The sequence below is a fragment of the Heterocephalus glaber genome, unplaced genomic scaffold, assembly GCF_053883595.1.
Source record: "Heterocephalus glaber isolate CG9 unplaced genomic scaffold, H.glaber_assembly_v1.0 deba00001550, whole genome shotgun sequence".
NCBI classification, from domain to species: domain Eukaryota; kingdom Metazoa; phylum Chordata; class Mammalia; order Rodentia; family Bathyergidae; genus Heterocephalus; species Heterocephalus glaber.
Window position 1 is genome coordinate 18,441,757 of NW_028258343.1, and position 12,690 is coordinate 18,454,446.

Genomic DNA, 12,690 nt, shown 5'->3' on the forward strand with positions numbered 1-12,690 from the left:
AGGAAACGGCTCTAGAAATAAAAGGAAAACATCACAACAAAGTTTAAAGCCAAAGAACACAAAAACAATGGGCAGAGCTTTACAAAACAGAACAATGGACCAAGTTAAAACCTCAACTTTGGGATTGCCAGACCGTAAAATGGAGAAACAAAGCATGCTGAAGTAGGATTGAACACTCAAAAGCAGCTATTAACTCAAGCAAGATCAAAACAGAAATCAGTCTATTCATATGACTTCCAAAAGATCATTAAAAACTAATTACCTTCTGTCTACCTCAATCTCTTTGTTGCTATAACTGGCAAATTGCTGCTCCTCACTTTCTGTCTGGATGGCTGCGGAATAAAATAGTGTGTCCCAACTCAGATCATGACGCAGTCAAGTGGCCCCGTCCAAGAGCCCCGACACTAACTCCACTTCTAAGCATTCGTACAGACTCTCCACTTACCAGTACAGAGCTCATGGATGTGCTCAAGGACAGCTAATTACACAAAGCAATGCCATGAGTTATTTCAGTTTCAAAAATAAAAATAAAAGCTTATGAGAAACACCCTGAAATTTCTCAGTTTTAGATTATAATTTAATTTTGGGGGAAAAAAAGTATGCCCTTCTTTTCTGGGCTATGGTCAGTCAGTTCGCCTGTTTCTTCTGCACTCATAAATTACTTCTATTGTCCAGAGTCTAAATGACAATAAAGGAGAAAATCTGTATTTCTTTTCCAAATCTGCTGCAATTATCAAAAAAGCAAAAGAAAAGAAAATCTGCTACTCAAGGAAATTTATTCTGTCAAGTTGCATTTTTAAGACCAGTATTATCTTTTTTTAAAAAAAAAAAAACTTCTAAAAATCTTTATTATTTTTCATCTTGATAAATAATCTCATTTTTCCTTTCAATCTAAAACTTTCCACTCATTTTCATTCAAAATAAAACTCTTAACTTTTTGCCATTATGTAGATATCTTTTCTAGGAAAAGATTCAAGCTGTTCTTTCTTGTTTCTTAAGAAGCTAAGCTTTCCATGCCCACAATGATATTTGTTAAAAAAAAATACCCATTAAGAAAATTCTTTTTTCAGAATTATATTTGCACTTAGAAAATGGCCAAGGATAGATATGAAATATGACAAATATGTCATTACTAGGGAGCGTAAGATATAGAGACATTAAGCAATTATAAGACATTAAGCAATCCTCTTCCCTGAAAGTTTATGTGTTTTGTTTTGTAAGTAAATACAATCTATACAATATTAGTGCCTAGATCAATATCTTTTTTAAAGGTGATGGCTTATATTCCTTTCATACTGCATAATTTTCAGGATGTATTGCATATTATTTTCTCATATGAGAGCCACAAAATGTAAGGCAGATCTTTTCTCATATGAGAGCCATAAAATGTAAGGCAGATCTTTTCTCATATGAGAGCCATAAAATGTAAGGCAGATCTTTTCTCATATGAGAGCCATAAAATGTAAGGCAGATCTTTTGGGCCAAGGATGTAGCTCAGCAGCGCCACACCTACCTTACAAGCACAACATCCTGAGTTTGATCCCTGGTACGGAAGAAAAAATTTTAAAAGACAGATCTTTCACTTGGACAGATATCTCTTTCCATTCTACAGTTAAGAAAGCTGAGGTTCCTACCATTTATGAGAACTATCATAAATAGTCCTTTGAGAAATGGAGCCTGGAATGGAACAAGGGTCTCCTTGCTTGCAGACTTTTTTTTTTTTTTTTTGCTTAAATTCTTTTACTGGTACATTTTAGGTATACAGTACATTTACATTTATCATTGGGTGCTTGTACCTGTACATCATGCATCTTGGTTCTTATTTTTTCCCCATTACCTGTGCACCCTTCACCTCCTCCACCCTTCCCTATTTGTTTCCATTTTTTTCTTTTTTCATAATTTTTCCTTTCCCTTTTTTCCTTTCCCCTTCCCCTCCCACCACCCCTACACCTTTAATTTATCCATTAAGAAAAAGAGGAATTGATAGTCATTGAAGGTCTTTATGTGTCAAGCAAACTGCTTTATAAAACACATTGCAATTTTTCATCACCAAAGCCTGATGAGACAGATATCATTATCTGTATTCAAATATACACTGAAATTTAGATAATGTGAGTGGCTTTATCAAATTTTCCCAGCTACAATATGGCAGAGCTAGAATTCCAACCTAGATGTTCTGACTATACAGTCCTTGTTCCTTCCATTATTTCTTAATGCCATTTCCACCTACAAATAGGAAGTTTGTTGCATAAGATTCAAATTTTGTCACTTAGAAAACTCTACTTACAAATAAAACGATGCTATTGTTGTTCAGAAAGTATAACAATATAAATACAGTCAAACCCAAATGCCACCAGAGCAATCACAAATCAGCCAGTGTTTATGTCCCTTTTTATAGGGTCATCTCTCAAGGATGTGGTACAATGAGACTGAAAAATGTGTTTCTTACTCCAAAAGGAATGCAGACATGGTTTTCGTGACAATCATCCCTCCTCTCCCCTCTCCAATACACTATTTCTTCTCATTATGTATCACCCATCTTCTTTTTGAGGGGTGATGACTTAGGTGAGATATATAAGATCTTCTCATCACAAAAGTATTAGGGACCCCCATTAACAAAAATGTAGATGCATTGGTGTGTCCTACAGTTTGACTTTCTAGGAGAATAATAAAGGAAGCATGAAAAGGGCACAAGCCACTTAACTAGTATTTTTGACCTGAAATTTTAGAGTAGCCAAGACAAATGGTCTTGCTAGGAGGAACGGGAGGCACTTTCCCTGGTAGAGAAGGATATGTGTATTTAATACTGACTGATGAGGTAGAGGACAGTTGAGATAGAACCTTGGGAAAATGAAGTCTTAAGTCAACATTATGAGAAAGAAAAAACATATTTAATTACCTAGGCTCAATTTCTCTTATTTCTCAGAATAAATGACATTTATCTTGTTAAGGAGGTGAAAGGAAGAGACCAGAACTGAGCAAGTGCCGCTGAAGAGGCTGTTACGCGGAGGCAGAATGCACACCACATGTGACCTGTGGGTCCAGGGTGGATTTCAGCCACTGACTGCACATCCCGAACTTAGCAGAACATACTTTAGGCTCCTGACTTCAGCTCTTGTCCCAGTCTCCTCCTGTCGCTGTCACTGTTCTTCCACCCTCCAGATGTGGGGTAGAAAATTTCTCTCCCTGCCACGTTAACTTTACCTCCTGCAGCAGAAGAATAATCTATAGATTTATGTCTGAACAAAATCCTTAGACTACAGTTAACTAGGTGAAATAACATTTTTGGTCTGTTATTTTGCTTTTAATTAAGCTGACAGATCCACTCGTTTGATAACTCAAATGAACAAAGTAGTCAACTTATGTTTTACTCTACCAATTAATTAGGATGATTGTGTAATAATCCAAAGCCCCAGATTAGATTCTAGCTACTTCTATGTAAAGGAAAATATCTTGTGCAAATATACAGCTTATGTTAAGTATCTTTTCTCTAAAGAAAGGGTATAATATTAATAAAATCTTATTTATAATTTAACACACACAACTTTAGATAGATGGTGACCGGTACAGCCACTAAGTGCTTTAACATAACGCCTCCTATGAGATTTCAGGCATTATGTCTGCTTTGTTGGTGATGGAACACAGAGCTTATGGAAATTAAAACAGTTTGGAATTCTCTGGCTCTTAAATTCTAGGGTAGGAGTAAGCATTACACGAACACACTGCCACTTAGCTAACAATTTCTCTATTCAATCACAGAATACCTAACTTCAGGGTTTCACAAAAACTAGGGCAGCATATGGGTATAACTATCATAGGGATTATGGTATTAGTAAAAGCTAAAATTAATTTGATGAAAAAGAGCAAATCGCTATTACTACTCTGGGATCTGAGAAAGAAATAAAAAAATCTTCCACTTTAAAGTGACAAATTTACCATACTTAGATGAGCATATAGCTGAAATTGTCGATTTTCCCAAAAATGCATGTAAATTACCAAAAGTAGATGAAAGAAGTTTTTTCAAAACTTATAGTCAAACGAGTATACTTCAAATAGCACTTGCTGTGATCCAACTGCTTCTGTCCCCCCAAAAATCATATGTTGAGACCTAATCCCTATTGTGAAAATATTCAGAAACCAAGTCTCCCTATGTAGTAAACCTGTAATCCTAGCATTCAAGAGGCTGAGGCAGGAGGACCCCAAGTTTGAGGTCAGCCTGGACTTCATATCGAGATCTTGTCAAAAATAAAGGAGAGAGAGAGAGAGAGAGAGAGGAGCTGGGTGTGATGGTGCACACCTATAATCCCACCCTAGAAGGATCCCCATGAGTTCAAACACAGCCTTCCCTACAAAGCAAAAAAAAAAAAAAAGCTAAATCATGTAAGGATGTTGAGGAAAATTTAACACCAGATTTTTTTAATCTTAGAAAACTAGAAATGAAAGAAATATCTAACTTAATGAAGTATTGCTAATGGAGATACGTAAGTACTAATCTTACAGATGAGAGAATAGAAGCAGTATTGTTAAGTAAGGAATAATAGGACATTTGCTTATTTACCACTATCCTTATCTATTCGAGACAAGAAAAATGAAATACAGAGATAAAGAAGGAAGAGACAAAATTACTATCATTTAGAAATAATGTGAGCATCTATCCAAAACATCCAAAACAATCAACTAACAAATTCTTAAGAGTTTGTTTGGAAGTTTCCCAAGGAGGCTAAGTAGAAGTTGCAGAGTAACACACACATTATAGTAAAATTTACATTTTTAAAACACATCTTTAAAAAACAGTGCTATGGAGAGTCTGTGGTCAGAAATGTAACTTATATAAATAAAAATAAAATGGTTTGGAAAGACTACATCAAATTAAGTGTTGCCAATACTTCTAAGAATCAGGATTGATGGTGATTATCAAAAAAGATTGTAGCTATACCTTTGTTTTAATAGGCTGGATATATTTATTATTATACTAGCAAAGTCAGTAAATAAAAATAAATATTCAACAAATAGTTTTGACTCATTTTACATTTATTTGAATGACCTCATACTATTTCATAAGGTCCGATTATTAACTCAAGGATTGTACCAATAAAATAAAGGGAACATCAAATATAAGTAGATTAAAGTTAGCTTTGCTGTTAAGTATATTTTATGTTTTCATGAGTTAATATTTATGAGAACACTTCAATAAATGAAATTTAAGAATATTAAGACCAAAGATTAAGATCTACACATTTACATATATTCAGGTTTAAATATATAGTTTTTCCCACTACTTTACTAGCATTGCAACATTGAAATAATAAACGGGTCATAAATTCAGGTCAATGAAATAGATTCATTGTAAAAGAAAAATGTTCCAAGTTATTGTTCAAGATGATAACAACTGAAATTGTTAATACTATCTTTCAGAAAAGACTCCTATATTGTTGGCTTTCTCTTCATCCCTGAGAGATGTTAAACATCTGGCAGCCAGGTTCCTTTGTGTACTTTCCAGAGGCTCCCAAAAGTTCAGAATGGACATCTGTTCCCAAATAGAATATTTGTCTTAAAAATATGAGTAAACTTTTCAAAAATTCAAGTAGATATTTCATGATGATTCATTTATGAACAATACAACATCTAATTGTCAGTAATACCCCGTCTTTGCTTCAAATAGTAAGTATTCTTCAGATGCCATTTTGAGAGAAAAGGATGCACATTCATGCTAAAAGCAGCTATAAAGGGTACACAAAATTGGACCATCATACACATCACACTCCATTAATATTGCACAACCAACTTTGTATCCTGTAGAAAAACCCAGTCTTTTAAGAAATAATTTACTCTCTGTGCTCTGACTGTGAAGATCTTGGAGATTTTTGTCTGTATCACTCAATATTCACCTACTCACAACACATTTTTTATATTTTATTATAAACTACAAATATCTTATTTATTTTTATCACCACCTCTCTAATCTATATATATCCACCTGAATATGATATGAAAAGGCGGACGTCGTCGACAACCTGACTCACTCCAGAAATCTCGTTCAAGGAATTTAGGGGCATGGGTCTGAATCTGAGTTATAGAAAACTCTGGATGAGAAAGAGTAATTCTTTTCATTGGCTCTTCCGGTCCAAGGGGCAAAACATGTTTCAGAGATGCCTCCTGAAAACAAGATTATAACTTTGGGTCACTGCTGACTCGAAGGGCTTTCTCACCCTCCCAACTCTTTAGAGACATTTTCTATGCACACCCTATATAAGACATGGATTGACTTTTTTGAGTTCTCTCCAGAAATGTCCTCAGATCCCAAACTTCCTGAAAATTATTGTACAGATGAGCAATCCCACTATATGTCTAATAAGTGCCCTTGAGTCAGTCCTCCACACGGGAAAACCAATAAGAGTGTTCTGAAGATGCTGGGGATGTAACTCACGACCTCCCTAAAACTCAGAGGAAGGGATTTTGAAGGACAGGCCCCCAGAACGACACAGAAAGACCAGGAGGGAGAGAGAGGCCTCCCCTAGGCTCAAGTTTGTTGCTTTTCATTAACCTCAAAATGAGTGTAGAGCTCACTGTTTTCTGTATGCTTGTTGTTTTTTGACTTTGCTTTTATCCCTTCCACTAAAGGAGATATTTTGGGAAATAAGCATCCAGACATTTAACTGTGAAATGAAGATTTAAAAGATGATCAAATTTAGCATCTCAGCCAAAGCATATTGACATTTATAAGAAGTATCTTTAAAAGTGCAAGAGAAGTACACGCTTTTCTAAGTTAAATTTAGTGGTTCTCCAAAATTGTGTACATTCTCCATTTTCATCCGAACTTAATTATTTTGTGGGTCAAATTTTTGTTTCCAGCAAAACACAACTTCCTAGTACTGCGGAAGAAAAGACTTATAAAACAGGCTTTGTGGAGCTCAAATAACTCTTAAAAACAATATCTTGATGAGTTAAGTGTAAATGAGCCAAAACATATGGATTAAATGTCCCTTTGAATACACATGGCTTTAAAAATTAAGGGAAAAAAGGTTTTGGCAAAATGTGTTTCAGATTTGGTTGAAAGAAAACATTTGAAAGAAATAGTTTGAGGGACTGGACTAACCCAAAACATACCTGAGCTCTCCCAATCTACCATACAACAAGCAACGCTTTAAACATATGGATTTTATACTATAATTCTCCTGCCACACCCACCCTGAGATCTGAGTTCTAAGTTTTTCTTCCTATGTTGGAAGTCATTAAAAACAGTCATGGTATCATTACTGTTCGAAGGAGACTATAATCTGCTACTGTGATCACTTTCAGTCAAATAGAAGGAATGGTGTATTGGCTATAACACCATAAATGTAAAAATAGTCTTTGCTTCAAGCTTATAATATTTAATTCTCAATAATATCCACTGGACAGTAAGGCTGTATCACAGATGTCATGGAGATAGATATAGGATCTGACCTAAATACCAAACGGCAAGATATCCATATTGTGGTTCTTTATTTAACCACAGTTGAGTAACAGACTAAATGTCAACAGGAGACATACCAACATACTGGTCTAAGGAAACAAAGGTATTTCAACCGACTTGGAACAAATCAAAATACATCTATTCAACGGAAGGGACTAGGATCGACTGGACACTCAGAAGTGGGTCTTGGAGCCTGCAGTACCCAAGACTTACATTTGTCTTCAAGTTGCCATCCCATGCACACAGTAATGATAAGATGGTCCTTAAACCCTGCAGGCCTGAGATTCACTTCGTACTCTATTAACATGGGACTGAAACCATCAAGATGTCTGGATACCACACAGAGAGACTGCCAAATTTGCAAATTTGCATTCTTGTCCCATTTTATTCATTTAAACCTATGGACTCTCACTCTCCCTATTAAAGCAAGTAGAATAGCAATTTATTGGCACCCCCGTTCCAGATTACGTTTGAAGAACCATCAACAACATGAATAAATGACCCTACTTACTCCACTAAGTTGTCCTAACTACCACACACCCTCATCTAAGTAACCCAGCTATTCTGCCACTATGGTGTTTTATATTTATTCAAATACTAAAGACTTACAGTCACCAGTTCAAATCCACCCAAAGACCTTTATTGAGGATTTGTTTTTTCAAAAATTAATTTCATTAAAATGATATTAATGATAAATGTTTTAAAATGTATGACCAAAAGTGGTGTAATCAGAATCAATCAACAATATCTAAAGAAATCATCCAAATTGCTATATGCTTTTAATGGCCACAGGAGAAAGTCAAGAGGCTGAAATGGATGCGGCAGTGGAGAGGGTGGGGGAGAAGGGCGATGAAGATCAGCTCTTGCACGTGACTAGGGTGGACTGACTGGGCCATTGGGAGGTGAGCAGCGGATTTGTACCAGGAGGTCAGTCTGGCCAGGTTCCCGTGTTCCACTTGCCTTTTAAAGGCGTGGTGGAACTGCAGCTTTATGTGCTGAGTTGAGGATTTGCTTGAAATATACTTAGACATACTGCTCCTACACCAGGGAATTAATGCAAGTTCTTAAAATTCCTGCAGTTCTTTCCTTGGGGAGCAGACACTCTATAACTAAGTCTCATAATGCAGCACCTTGCCAATACTGCTAAGCCCAAGATTCTTGTCTCCTATGTGGACCGAGGTCTGTGGGGTGGGAGTCTTAAACCTAAGAGTTATCCAGACTCTGACGGGGTCAGAATTTGCTGTAACAGCAATTCTCTTGTCCATGATAAAATAATTCCTTTATATTTTATGCCTGTCTGTTGTCTTCAGACATGGAAGCTATTATTATCCTTTCTGTGGTGGATTTTTAAAAGCATATTCTGCTTTGTTTTTCCACAGACTGAAAGTATTTTCAAAAATGTGTTTGTCCATGTCTGCCAAAGGAAATAAATATAAATATCTATAAATATCAATGTAAATAGTCTTGGCTCCAAGAAATAACACTTCCCACTGCCTGCTTAGTAATTGGAGAAATTCTCCTGAAGGCTAGTAGATAATGACTGAAATTGTTCGGCTAATGTATTCCAAACCTTCTCGTGGAGAATACCCTGGTGATGGCTTCCTCTTATGGAAGAGCAAAGGTTTGTATTTACCTCAGACCCAGGTATTCATTCAGAGTCATTTGTCACTGCTAATGTTTTCCCATGGAGTTGGGCTCTGTGTGGGGAGAAAACTCCTTCTAGCCTCCTGGAAGAAATCTTGAGAGCTGGCTGCTGTGCAGTTAGTGGGGCTGTGGTAAATGCTGAGAACCAGCATCTCATAATCATACGCTTGGAGCTTTAAATCATGGCCCTGTCACAAATTCGAAGTTGGACCGTTGTGGACTGCCTCGGAGAATGAGAAAGGCACTACAGACTAATAATAAAACCAATGAAATGCACCAGGAACCTCTGCAGTTTCCCCAAAGTCCCTTTGGCAGAGACACGGTATCACATTCTCCTCCCTGAACGCGCTGGTGCACACACTCTGGAGTCGGAAGACCTTCCTGGCTTCATATTCGAGCTCAGCAACCTGCTGGCATGTTCTTTATTCTTTCTGAAACTCAGCTGGCTCTTAAATTTAAACAAAATTAAATAACAGTGCTGAAGAGCAACATACACACACATGTATGTTTGTATACAACGAATGACTTTGTATGAGTAACATGTTCAAATATATACTCTTCTCAAAATACTCAAAGCACCACCATCATATAAAAGTACAGATTCCTTGAGACCAAAGACTTGTTGCTTCCTTCACATTTTTCTCTTTCACTTTAGTAGACTACACATTCTCACATACACAAAACAAAACAGGGATTATCATGGATCAATGCCCAATAGATTTAATTAACTTCACATATTTAACTGAACTAATAGACCATCAGTTATGTCAGTTATGCCGTTATACGCGAAGCCAAGAAGAAATTTCTAGAAGGTTGGTGCATTCTTACATTGAGCCTTGCATTCGACTATTAGACTGCAATGTTCCAAAGACACCAGATCGGCATGCCAGTTGTCTCTATCCATGCTACTGATGAGTTCTATGAGCGTGTAAATGACAAGTCCAAAGTCTCTACATCATCCCAGAACACAGGACAATGAACCATAATTCAAAGTTTAGGCATATTTTTTAAAAACCATGCTAAGCAAAACAAAGTAAAAAATAAAGATAGTTAAACTGTGGACCAGAGTGAGTGAATGATCAGATATAGTCTAACAACAAATGGAAATATAGCTTTGTATACTGCTACTGGAAGGAGGAAGGATACAAATTAGAGCTAAAGTGTAGGGTGAGTGTTCTCTCGTTCTAGGCTCCATGTTAGGCATTGCTTTATAACTTTAACAACTGGAGATGGGCTAACACGTTTTGGAAAAGTCACAAAATGAGCAAGATAACATTAAATCAGTGTTTATCTGCCAGCAGATACTGCTACAACATGCCATGTGCATTAACTCATTTATGATGATCTCAGCCCTGGTAAATAGGCAGCCCCCATTCCACAAGTTAGGAAGCCGAGCCACACAAAAGCATATTAGTTGTCTGAGGTTGCACATATTGTGAGGGGTAAGAGAACAGGTCCATGTCACAGACAGGGGAATCTTGTGACCTACTGTGGAGGAATATAAGAGCTAGCATCTGCCCAAAAGGTCCACCAGAAGAGAAAGCTAAGACCAGATAAACCCAGTGCTTGGAAAAACACCGCATTGCCAGTTGGTGGAAAGGCTGGGGGTAGACTGAGGCGTCCTGTCCTCCTTTACAATTCCTCATAAGCCCTAGAAAGAGTGCTCCAGATCACAATAAAAAGGTTACCCACATGTGAAAGCCATGGCCAAACATGAAAAGTGGTTTCTTTCCTGCCATGCTGTTGTCCATTCCGAGTCTTCTCACATAACGGTAGTCATTTATAACCTCCACAGCAAAGTTGCCACAACCTTATATGGGATACTTAATTAGTGCTATCTTACTAACTCTTATTCATGTAGTGAATAAGCAAATTAGTTTACAATAGAAATCATTTCAAACCACAAATATCTGTTGAGAACCACCAAAAGGACACAGGTACTGTGGGATTACAAAAGTGTGCATGACATATTCCTTTCTGCCATCAACTAGGGGAAAAGGACATATTGACAAGTAACCAAGCTCTAGTCAAAACACAGTATGTGTTGTCTTGCAAGTGCAAGGTCCTGAGTTCGGGACCTTGCAATAAAAAAAAAAAAATGTGCTGTTGGGCTCAGTGGTGCCATGCCTGCCTTGCAAAACACAATATATGGTTCAGGGACACGGAATAAAATGGAAAGAACTTAGATTGAGGAGACTGGGAAAGGCACTAGGAAGAAAAATTGATAAAGCTGAGGTTCATCCCATGTAAAAGAAATGAGGCTGAATTATTCAGTTATATTTTCTCCTAAATGAATTTTCCAAATTTAGCATAGTGTTAGCTGTAAGGGATCATATGAAAGGAATATTTATATCTTTTATCTACTAATTTGGAAGGATGGAAGGAAAGGAAGAAATGAATAAATATTATTTTTTGCCTAGAAATTAAGGCCAAGAATTGGGAATGATCTGACATTTGTTATGTTCTTATCTTAGTGAATTCATTAATTGACTCAATGCCCTAATTGACTCAGTCTCTATTTGATTCCATAAAATGAGTAATTAATTTAGGGAAAAAGGAGCCAAACTCATTCCAACAATGGGTAGTGGTATTATTGACCAGTAATGAGGTCTAATTTACCTATATGGGTAATCCATAAACAGAACACATTCACATTTTAATATTTCATTATTACCGCCACAATAGACAGAATAAAATTCACTCCTAGAATGTCTACACACACACACACACACACACACACACACACACACACAATGTTCAGTAATCTCCTTCCATGACAATTTCAGCCACTCTAGAATCCCAGAAGAGAGGGAAATCATAAAGCTCATCAGGGCTAATCAGACCACCAGCGATTCCATCTCTTCTACAACATCCCCACCAAGTGGTCATCCACTTTATGCTTGGCTGCCCACAGGTTCAGAATATTCTTCCTGGACCAAAAGAAAAACCAACTTTTAACTTTCTCCTTTAAATAGAAGAAGTGGAGGAGGAGGAGGATAAGGGAAGTAAAGGAGAAAGAAGAGCCCAACTGTATCTCCCTGGGGTTCATACCATTGATTCAACTTGAACCCTCTGGAGCCATCTGCTCTCTCTTCGTGAAGACATGATTCTGCTGATAGCCGTGTTACCAGACCCCAAGTTCTCTCTTCTCACTTTTCTTACCCTCTCTTCACTGGGGCTCCTTCTGGGGTCCCAGAATCTGTCCTGCAGGCACTCCTCAGGATGATTTCTTGTTTAATCTCCCACTCCCTCCTTGGTGGTGTGCAGGGCAACATGCATGCCCAGGAGCCCACTGGACACTGCAGAGGAGACCAGCCCCAGTCTTCCTCCAGTGTCTTCCCCCTACAAAAGAACCCTGGGTTATATTCCCTCTGGATTAACCTCATGTCTCTTGAAGAAAATAGACAAAATACAAGGACACCATGTAGTTAGTCTCTGAAGAATGAAGATTCATATTTTTCCTAAGGAGAGGAGGAAATTCAAGCCTCGTACACAGATTTCCACAGGTAGAAAATTCAGCAGTTCAAATCAGTCTTGATATTTCGGGAGCGTCTGCTCGCTCAACCTAATAACTATCACAGGACCGAGGG

The 12,690-nt window shown here is 37.3% G+C and overlaps 1 long non-coding RNA gene across 1 annotated transcript in view; it reads right to left on the reverse strand.

The window, feature by feature from the left end:
- The window catches only part of LOC110349464 (uncharacterized), a 59,144-nt gene extending 58,716 nt beyond the window's left edge, over positions 1–428 (reverse strand). The window contains exon 1 of the long non-coding RNA XR_002395421.2: positions 263–428. This is a non-coding gene — a long non-coding RNA (uncharacterized LOC110349464). The remainder of the gene's footprint in view (positions 1–262) is intronic.
- Between the last annotated feature and the right edge of the window lie 12,262 nt (positions 429–12,690).